Source organism: Malaclemys terrapin, chromosome 12, assembly GCF_027887155.1.
Source record: "Malaclemys terrapin pileata isolate rMalTer1 chromosome 12, rMalTer1.hap1, whole genome shotgun sequence".
NCBI classification, from domain to species: Eukaryota; Metazoa; Chordata; order Testudines; family Emydidae; genus Malaclemys; species Malaclemys terrapin.
Genome location: NC_071516.1, coordinates 34550513 through 34561555, shown reverse-complemented (window position 1 = coordinate 34561555; position 11043 = coordinate 34550513). Strand labels below are relative to the sequence as shown.

Below are 11043 nucleotides of genomic sequence, written 5' to 3'. Positions count from 1 at the left end.
CTACAGCCCCTGTATAACCCCCCCTCCCCCCTCACCATGTTCCATAGCCTCCTCACCCAGACGTGTAAGAATGCGGGGGGGGGGGGGAGATGCTCTGTACACCTTCCCATTCCACCCCAGTGGACAGCCCAAGCAAAAGGCTGTCATTTTTTTAACCTTTTTTTAGTGGCCTTTTCCTTCCCTCCTCCCAAACCCCACCCGGGTTCCCTCCCTATTTTTATAATCTATGAATAAAGAATAAATGATTTTTAAATGATAGTGACTTTATTTGGTTTGAAAGCAAGCTGGGGGAAGGGGGAGGGTGGGTTCCTTACAGAGAATGAGTCAATAAAGGGGGCGGATTTTCATGAAGGAGAAACAAACAGATATTTCACACTGTAGCCTGGCCAGTCATGAAACTGGTTTTCAAAGCTTCTCTGATGCACAGCACTTCCTGGTGTGCTCTTCTAATCTCCCTGGTGTCTGGCTGCGTGTAATCAGCAGCCAGGCGATTTGCCTCAGCCTCCCACCCCGCCATAAAGGTCTCCCCCTTACTTTCACAGAGATTGTGGAGCACACAGCAAGCAGAAATAACAATGGGGAGATTGGTTTGGCTGAGATCTGAGCGAGTCAGTAACGATCGCCAGCGACCTTTTAAACGGCCAAATGCACATTCTACCACCATTCTGCACTTGCTCAGCCTGTAGTTGAACAGCTCCTGACTCCTGTCCAGGCTGCCTGTGAATGGCTTCATGAGCCATGGCATTAAGGGGTAGGCTGGGTCCCCAAGAATAACTATTGGCATTTCAACATCCCCAACAGTTATTTTCTGGTCCGGGAAGTAAGTCCCTTGCTGCAGCCCTTTAAACAGAGTAGTGTTCCTGAAGACGCGAGCGTCATGAACCCTTCCCGGCCAGCCCACGTTGATGTTGGTGAAACGTCCCTTGTGATCCACAAGTGCTTGCAGCACCATTGAAAAGTACCCCTGGCGGTTTATGTACTGGGTACCCTGGTGCACCGGTGCCAAGATAGGGATATGGGTTCCATCTATCGCCCCACCACACTTAGGGAATCCCATTGCAGCAAAGCCATCCACTATAACCTGCACATTTCCCAGAGTCACTACCTTTCGTAGCAGCACCTCAGTGATTGCTTTGGCTACTTGCATCACAGCAGCCCCCACAGTAGATTTGCCCACTCCAAATTGATGCCCGACTGACCGGTAGCTGTCTGGCGTTGCAAGCTTCTACAGGGCTATCGCCACTCGCTTCTCAACTGTGAGGGCTGCTCTCATCTTGGTATTCTGGCATTTCAGGGCAGGGGACAGCAAGTCACAAAGTTCCATGAAAGTGCCCTGTAGTGAGTCGGTGTGGCTCCCCTCCTGCCCAGAAGAGGGAGCCCACGTGTAGGCACCAGAGTGGGTGGGACCACCACCGCCTGTCCCCGCCCCCCGGAAGTCAAGGGGCGGGACAGGAAGTATAAAGGCCGGCCGCCAGAGCTCAGTCGGCGGCCAGCCACCACAGGGAGCAGATGTACGGCCGGGAGCTCCCGGCCAGGAGACCGTCGAAGACCGAGGCCTGGACCCTAGCTGGCCTGAGCTACCCCGGGCTTGCTACGAGGAGGAGCCGCCGGAGCCCGTTCACGCCCGCCACTGGGAGAATCCCTGGGAACCGCACCCCACTAACCCTGAGGGTGAGACTGGACCCGAACCCCTTCGCCCCTGCTGCTATCCAGAGGAGCCGCCTGAGGACCATTGGCCGGACTTCCCGGCAGAGCTACCGGACTTGCCGCCGAGCCCGGGCAGAGAGGAGCCCATGCAGATGGACTGGCCCGATCCCGGCGCGACGAACGAGGTAGGCTTTGAGGGGGATCATGGAAGCAGCCCGGGGGTAGCCGACCCCGGTCTGGCTGTAACCGAGTGTGAGCCTATGTCAGTGTGTTGCGGTCTGGATACCCCACTGACCAGCAGCGGCAGCAACCGCTGTTAGGGCCCCGGGCTGGAACGCAGTGGAGTGGGTGGGCCTGCGTTCCCCCCTGCCACCCTCCGCACGGGTGGCAGGCTTCCCCCTCACCCAACGCTCGGCTACGGAAGCCTAGGCGTGCCTTACCTGAACTGTTTATCCGCTCAGCCCCTGCAAACAAGGGCCTGAGCCTAACTGTGTTTGCCCCGCCCTGATCCAGGGCCTGGGCTTTGAACTATCTGCCCGCTCAGCCCCTGCAACAAGGGCCTGAGCTAACTGTGTTTGCCCCGCCCTGATCCAGGGCCTGGGCTTTGAACTATCTGCCCGCTCAGCCCCTGCAACAAGGGCCTGAGCTAACTGTGTTTGCCCCGCCCTGATCCAGGGCCTGGGCTTTGAACTATCTGCCCGCTCAGCCCCTGCAACAAGGGCCTGAGCTAACTGTGTTTGCCCCGCCCTGATCCAGGGCCCGGGCTCTGAACTATTTGCTCGCTCAGCCCCTGCTAACAAGGGCCTGAGCCTAACTGTGTTTGCCCCGCCCTGACCCAGGGCCTGGGCTCCTGAACTGCTTGCTCGCTCAGCCCCCTGCAACAAGGGCCTGAGCTAACTGTGTTTGCCCCGCCCTGATCCAGGGCCCGGGCTCTGAACTATTTGCTCGCTCAGCCCCTGCTAACAAGGGCCTGAGCCTAACTGTGTTTGCCCCGCCCTGACCCAGGGCCTGGGCTCCTGAACTGCTTGCTCGCTCAGCCCCCTGCAGTCAAGGGCCTGAGCTTTAACTGTGGTTGCTCCGACTCTGCACCAAAGAGCCGGAGTTTCGGGACTAACTGACTGCTTGTTCCCACAGTAGTGAGTCGGTGTGGCTCCCCTCCTGCCCGGAAGGGTCGAGCCCCGGCTAGGACCTATTACAGCCCTTACGCATGCGAAAGTTCCGCAACCACTGGGAATCATCCCACACCTGCAACACTATGCGGTCCCACCAGTCTGTGCTTGTTTCCCTTGCCCAGAATCGACATTCCATGGATAGAACCTGCCCCATTAACAACATGATCTCCAAAGCACCGGGGCTCGCGGTTTGAGAGAATTCTATGTCCGTGTCCATGTCCGTGTCCATGTCCTCATCACGCTTGTTGCTGCGCTGCCGCCGCCGCCGCCTCCTCGCCTCGTTTTTCTGGTCCTGGCTCAGCATAAACTCCACGAAAACGCGCGAGGTGTTTACAATGTTCATGACTGCTGTCTGGAGCTGAGCGGGCTCCATGCTTGCCGTGGTATGGAGTCTGCAGTGTTCACCCAGGAAAAAAGGTGCGAAATGGTTGTCTGCCGTCCGTTGCTTTCATGCAGGGAGGGAGGGAAGGGTGAGGCTGTACCCAGAACCACCTGCGACAATGTTTTTTCTCCCATCAGGCACTGGGATCTCAACCCAGAATTCCAATGGGCGGGGGAGACTGCGGGAACTATGGGATAGCTATGGGATAGCTACCCACAGTGCAACGCTCCAGAAATCGATGCTAGCCCCGGTACATGGACGCACACCGCCGAATTAATGTGCTTAGTGTGGTCGCATGCATTCGACTTTATACAATCTGTTTCCCAAATTCGAATTATATAAATTCGGATTAATCCCATGGTGTAGACACACCCTTAGAGAAGTTCCTAAGGAGAAGAATCCTCATGGTAGTTTTTGCAAACAAGGGGTTTGGAAGTGATTTGATTGAGGTAGTTTCAGTTCCTAACTGCCAGAGTCTTTCAGATGTGTATGAATCCACTGACCCAGCTTTAGAAAGATCCAGTGTGGATAACTTAAAGAAGGTTTTAGATGGAACAAAAACTGTAAGGGAATTTAAACAGCCCTATATGCTAGTGGCTATGCTTGACCAGCTTCTTGGGAAGACAACGCTGTCGAGACATGAATGTCTCCATGTTGATTTTTTAAGTGAACAGTTAGTGTCTCAGGTTCAAAGGGAAGGCTGGATTCCTGGCTATACACAACAAAGCAACATTCTGGATAAATGCTTTGAATATGTCCTCTGATTTCTTAGTAAGCTCTCATGCATCTAATGCCTTGTGGATGCCAAAATTGGTAGTTGCAAAGCAGAATTGTAGTTCAGAGATGATGAGAGAAAAAGGTTTGTTTCCTGTAGTTCAAGTAGGGTGGTACTCTCCACTACACAATACTGGCAAGAGATTTTTAGCGGATGCGAGTTACCGAAAAGACTTGGGGCTAGCTCCCCCCGCCCCCGGTTCCTCTCCAGAGGAGAAGAAGGTGGCTAGGGAGGGCATTCATTCTTTACATGGTTTTAACAGCACAAAGCATATGCTAGCAAACATAAACAAAGACTTTGTTTAAATTTGTTAGCATATGTATTGTGCTGTTAAAATGGTCAAGTGATCTCAAGGTAGGGATAGCTCAGTGGCTTGCACATTGGCTTGCTACACCCAGGGTTCATTCCTTAATAGGGCCACTTAGGGACCTGGGGCAAATATCAGTCTGGGGTTTGGTCCTGCTTTGACCAGTGGGTTGGACTAGATTCCCTTTCTATTCTGGGAAGAGGTGGAAGGTATTTAAACAGTGTTTTTTATTCTGTTTCTCCATTGGTCTGAATTATCCATGACATTCATACTGCATCACATCAAGTCCAAGTCATTAGACGAATACCTCTGCTTGCTCTGACCAGAGGATGTTTAGATTCTGATGGCAGCCCAGTTCCGCAGCTTGACAGGAAACAGGTGTTGTCCCCAGTGTACATAGAATCCTTCTTTGCAGCCAAACTAGTCTAACATGCATTTTGCTAACTGGAACTGGAGCTGCAAAACAAAGAAAACAAATGCCTTGTTTTCCAGCTTTGTGGGTGAGAGAACCATAAGTGCAGATTAGAATGCTGGACACTGACAACCTTAAACCAGCTCCCTCAGGAATCTACCAAGAACTTTGCTGGTAAACCCTTAATCATTTGTTCAGTCCCATTGAAGACAATGTCTATGGACCACTTTTATGGTAAGAGTTTCAGGAGTCTGTTCTGTTCCTATAAAGGAAGTTGAATCTCCCATTGAAATGCAATATTTGGGTATAATATCATAATGCAATTTTGGATACAGTTCTACTTAAAATTTGTCTTTTAATAAGTCATACACGCTGAAATGGCTCCTAACAAAACTCCCATATTTGGGGGGAAAGTGAATAGTTAACCATGTTGATGTTTGTATATACAAACACCTATTTCATCACTATACCGGAAAAAATAGAAGAACTTAATTGTCTATGGAATTTGAAGAAAGTTTAACAGCCCCAATTGTTTTCTGTGTTAATCAGTGTGAACCTGAAAAAATTACATGCCTTTTAAGAAAAAAGAATCAGTCCACACCTACTGAAAATAAAACCTTCCAACTGGTGTTCAGAAGAGTGCTACAAGACACATACCTAACCTCATGAGCAGAGGGCAGCGAAGATACCCTCCCACATTATGACCAGCAAAATAATAATAATAATAATAATTAATAATTAATAATCTCAAAGAGGCAGAGGGTCATAGATTTGCAAACCTAAAAACCTGTGTTATGTTTTAAACCACCACAGCACATACCAGGTTTATGAACATTAAAAAGTTAACTGCAAAGGAACACTGAAGCCCATTAACCTGAATGTGTTCCAGTATGCCCTCACTGACTAAAGATGCAGTCACACCTGAACAGTTGAATATTAACCTTGCCCTTTTAGGCTAAACGGAGTCATGTCACTGGCTCCATCTCTGTTGTTACATAACAGAATAAAACTCCAGTGGGGCATGGTGCTGGCACATAGGGTCTCAGGTACGTGGTGTGATTTTTCTTAATCTCTTCTGGGAATAGTCATGTAGGTGAAATAGCTGGTACTTATGATTATGCTATTTCTATGTATTTATATTCATCTTGGTATCTGAAATTATGAATATTCACTATGTTTACTACATGTTTGCTCCTGTGGTAACACCCAAAAGATATTTAGTCAGCACTTGAAGGGACAAGTCAAGTTGAATGGCCCATTAAGAAACACTTAGCTCACAATGGACCCTGGAAAATGCCCGTTCACACTTAATGGGCTTTTTGTGAATGTTCTAACTAGAATATGGCTGGGGGTGATGGACACGTAATTTGCCCATGTGACTCCAAACACTATCTTTCACAGAGAGAACAGATTTCCCTTTATTTGGCACTTGGCAGAAGCTAAAAGGCCCTGGCCTGGAAACATCTCCATTTTGCCTCTTTCTCTGATACATGGTGGGAGCATTCTAACCAAGGGACTAAGGATTTTAAGGAAATCTGGAGCCTTCATATTTCCTTGATCCTTTGCAGATGGACTTATGAGTTGGATATGTTACAGAGAATGTTCTAGCCTCATTGGTTGCTGATTTCTCCCTTGCAATGGGCAAAGATCAGATGTCTGCTGACTTTCTCATGTTAGTCAGAAGTCTTTGATACTTGTGGTATAAGCAACATGGCCCTTGCTTGAGTGGTTTTGTTCTTTCCTCTCCAAATGTCAAAGCCTGTTCCCATTGAACTCAATAGCAAAACTTCTTTTGATCTCAATGAGAACAGGATTTGGCCCCAAAAGATCAGAGAATGTGATTTTGATGAATTGCTTATCTGTCCAGAGACAGTTCTCATGCATGTTCTGCCAGGCTGATTTTGATTGCCCTCCTGTATGTCGTGCAGGGGGAAATAATACAACAATCTGGGCTGCAGTTCTATCAAGACGTACATGGCACACACAGTTCAAAAGGGATATTGAACAAGCTGACTAAAAATGGTCTATCTAAACAAAAGGCTTGGCATGATTCTATGATTCTATGTTATCGATGTGATGTTAATATTCATGTTAATGTTACCTCTTGTGACTAGTTTGTTGTTAATACCAAAATCTGTAAAAATGTACAATATGTATGAACTTTTGGAAAAACCCTTAAACATGTTGGGAGTGAGACATAAGAACTCACTATGTGCTAGAAGCCTTTAGGATTATACTGTTTCATTTCATGACCACACACTTCATATTAAAAGGCCTTGTGATACTGATGTTACACAGTTAGTGCCTGTAACCAGGCTTGAAACTGTACACTGGAGAACAGACATTACACACCTAATGTGCTGTATGAAAAAGGGAAACTGAGGCACACTACAATCTTGCTTTCATGGCTAAATGCCAAAATTCCTACACTCTGAAGAACATTAATATTTACATTGACAAGATGTTAATTGGATTCCAAACATTTGCCAGAGCTTGGATGGATAAAACAGCTATGTTGATTAGCTCATGACAAGTTTGCATGAGATGTACAGGAATTACGCTGCAACAGCAAATCCAATCCACTATTGGTCTAACCAAGTTTTGCCTTGGGTTTATAAAGAGATTAAATAATATTATTACTTCCATAATGAACCTTACAAAGAAAAGGCCTGTTTTGATCAAATATAATTTTGATAAACCATTTCTGTTATACACTGATACTTCTAATATTGGTTTTGAAGCTGTAGTAATACAGAACCAAGAATCGGAAGTTCCTATGGTGAATTCAGCAGTGTCTGTGAGACCTCTTCCAGCATCAATTTTGCATTGGCGGTGTGACGTTATCTGATTAAAATATGACCATATAGATCATTGTTACTACCACTGTTATACAATTGCAACGAATCTTATACAATGTATGTCAAGTAAGATGTCAATAGAAAAGTGATGATTTTCTAAATATGACTGTGTTATTTGTATGCATGCACCATTTTTGTATCTGACGTTATGAGTATTGACCTCTTTCCTGCTCCAACCTCTGGACTATGATTAACTTGTACTAATGGGAGCATTCTAACCAAGGGACTGAGGAGCTTCCAATGATTCGGAAGCAATCAGAGAATTAACCAGCCAGCAGTTTATTCCATCACTGCTACAAGCCTGAACCAAGAACTTTGCCATTACGGTATGTAATTGATTCTTTTAGCCAATTTTAATTCTCACCTTTCTTTCTTTCTTTTTATAAATAAACCTTTAGATTTTAGTTACTAAAGGATTGGCAACAGCACGATTATTGGGTAAGATCTGAGTTATATATTGACTTGGGTCTGTGGCTGGTCCTTTGGGATCAGAAAAAAACCTTTTATTTGATGCAAATGGTTTAAATAACCCCTCCTCATTAAGTCTAGTGTTTTGGTGGTGGTAGAAGGACTGGAATACCTAAGGAGACTGCTTTTCTGACTTCTTATTAGCCAGTGTGGTGAGACAGAAGTTTATTTTGTTGCTGGTTTGGTATATCTTGTGGGAGAATAACCACCAGTTTTGGGGTGTGTCTGCCCTATTTCTCAGCAATTGGTTCTGCATTTTTTATTCTCATTTGTGACCCATGGAGGAAGACAGTTGAGAAGCTGTCTCATTGGGTTGTGGGTCCTATGCGAGTTCATAATCCCCCTTCACCTGGAACATGCGGCAGACAACACCAGCGAGGAGCAGAAGAAAAATCACAGCAGGACTGAGGAATGAGTCAATTGCAGACAGAAATAAAACGAGATTCAATTGGCGAGTGTTTTAGAGGGAAAGTAATTGAAACACCATGGTGGTTGTGGTGCCAGCAAAGGAAACCATAAGGGGAGTGAAGTGTAAAATTGGCATCAGTTTGTGATGCAACAGCTCAGTGATGTGTCTCTCTCTCTGGAGTGGTCCAAGATGAATGTGAAAAAAAGGAAAAAGAATAAAAGCAGGAAAGGGCTGGACCTTGTCTGATGGAGACTAACATAACCTGCTATGACAGTGTGTTGGTCACTGTCTCCTCTCTTGGCTGAGTCCATTAGAGCCTGCTAGCCATTAGCTGAACTGATAATATGTTTGCAGTGCAAGGAGTCACAGTCCACCCTGGTGAGCCATGCGGAGCACTTGTCAGAAGTTAAAAATGACTACTCAAAATGGCTTTGCCAATTTTGATATAAATATGCACAGCGGTTTGTGGTTTTCTGTCTGCATCGATCTCTTCACTGACTGGAGGGGGGGTGATAATGGAATCTCAAAGATCTGAATAGGAAATTTTCCTCCAGAGTCTTGGTTCTTCACTGACCTCACAGGATGAGGGGCCTTATGGAATATTTATGGAACTAAATTGATGCTAAAGCATGATGAAAATGTATCTTCTACAGATTCCATTGTAAATTTTGCTTTCTTTCCCCTAGTTGGAACACATGGTGAACGGAGAGGAAATGAACCAAACGTCCATCAGAGACTTCATCCTCCTGGGATTCGGGGATTTCCCTAATCTACAAACACTTCTCTTCCTGCTATTTCTAGCGATCTATATCGTGACCATGGCCAGGAACGTCCTGATATTTGCGCTTGTTGTGGCTGATCAGCACCTTCACACCCCCATGTACTTCTTCCTGGGGAACTTGTCCTGCTTGGAGACCTGCTACACCTCCACAATTCTGCCCAGGATGTTGGCCTGTCTTCTGATTGGGGACAGGACTATTTCATTCAATGGGTGTGTCACATAATATTATTTCTTTGGTTCTCTGATTGCTACGGAATGCCTTCTCCTGTCGGTGATGTCTTACGATCTGTATTTAGCGATAAGCAATCCACTGCACTATGCAGCCCGTATGAGTGGCTGGGCCTGCCTCCAGCTTGCAGGTGGCTCTTGGATAGGTGGCTTCCTAGGTAATAGCATAACAACATTGTCAATATCTCAGTTAACATTCTGTGGCTCCAACATTATTGACCATTTCTTTTGCGATTTTATCCCCCTTGTAAAACTCTCTTGCAATGACCCTCACCTGATGGACACATTGGCTTTCCCACTCAGCTTGATTTTCTTTCTGGTCCAGTTCCTTCTTACCTTGATGTCCTATGTCTGTATCATTGCCACCATCCTGAGAATCCTATCCACCACTGGGAGGCAAAAGACCTTTTCCACCTGCTCCTCTCACCTCATTGTGGTGAGCATTTATTATGCAACTCTGCTGACTGTCTATATGTTCCCAACCACTGACATCCTAAGCAACTTCAAGAAAGTTCTCTCTGTCGTCTATGCCGTCCTGACCCTTCTGGTTAATCCCCTCATCTACAGCCTGAGAAACAAAGAGGTCCAGGAGGCCCCGAGGAATGCTTGCAGGAAATTCATGTTTGGACCATGCTAACCAAACAATTTCCTTTGGTTAAAATAGATATAACATGGGCTGGGATAGGGCCTGAAGAGAAGCCTGCTGTAGTCTCAGGTTGTGTTTCCCTGAGCTCCACTGGGCTCCATGTCCTGCTCTTACACAGCGTCTCTCAACCTTTCCAGACTACTGTACCCCTTTCAGGAGTCTGATTTGTCTTCTGTATCTTCAAGTTTCACTTCACTTAAAAACTCTTTACTTACAAAATCAGACATAAAAATACAAAACTATTACATCACACTACTACTACATATAATTATGAAATAAATAAATTAGAATACAAATCCTGTTCTTACGTTTCAGTGTATAGTCTAGAGCAGTATATGCCAGTCATTGTCTGTATGAAATTTTAGTTTGTACAGACTTTGCTTGTGCTTTTTATGTAACCTGTTGTAAATCTAGGCAAATCTCGAGATGAGCTGCTGTACCTCAGAAAGACCTCTGTGTACCCCCAGGCTACACATGCCCTGGTCAATTACCACTGTTCTTACAGCCCTGGGAGAAAGTGGAGATGGAGACACTCAAAACCTGGGCCCCCAGTCTTGTTAGGGCCGGTATCCGATTCCACTGATGTGTATCACTGGGCTGGTGGGAGATTTGAACTCGTGGCTGCTCAAAGTTCAGACAACGGGGGCGATTGTGCTCAGTGAGAGGGTGCAGGTGAAATGGACTCAGCTGGAACACTGGGCATCCATTCATTGTAGGATGGGAGATTTCTAGACACACCCACACGCACCCACACACATGCAAACATAAACATATATACTCATACACACATGCACATATACATGCACGCACACATACACGCATGCATACGTCCACACATGCATACACACACACACATTTATGCACACGCACACTTACCCAAACGTATGCATGAAGACACACACACATGCATATCCACACCCACATGCACACATACGCAAATGCAAGCACATATACACAT

The 11043-nt window shown here is 46.2% G+C and overlaps 1 pseudogene; it reads left to right on the top strand.

Annotated features, from left to right (window-relative positions):
• Positions 1-9125: 9125 nt before the first annotated feature.
• Positions 9126-10076, top strand: LOC128846502 (olfactory receptor 1020-like; annotated as a pseudogene).
• Positions 10077-11043: the final 967 nt, after the last annotated feature.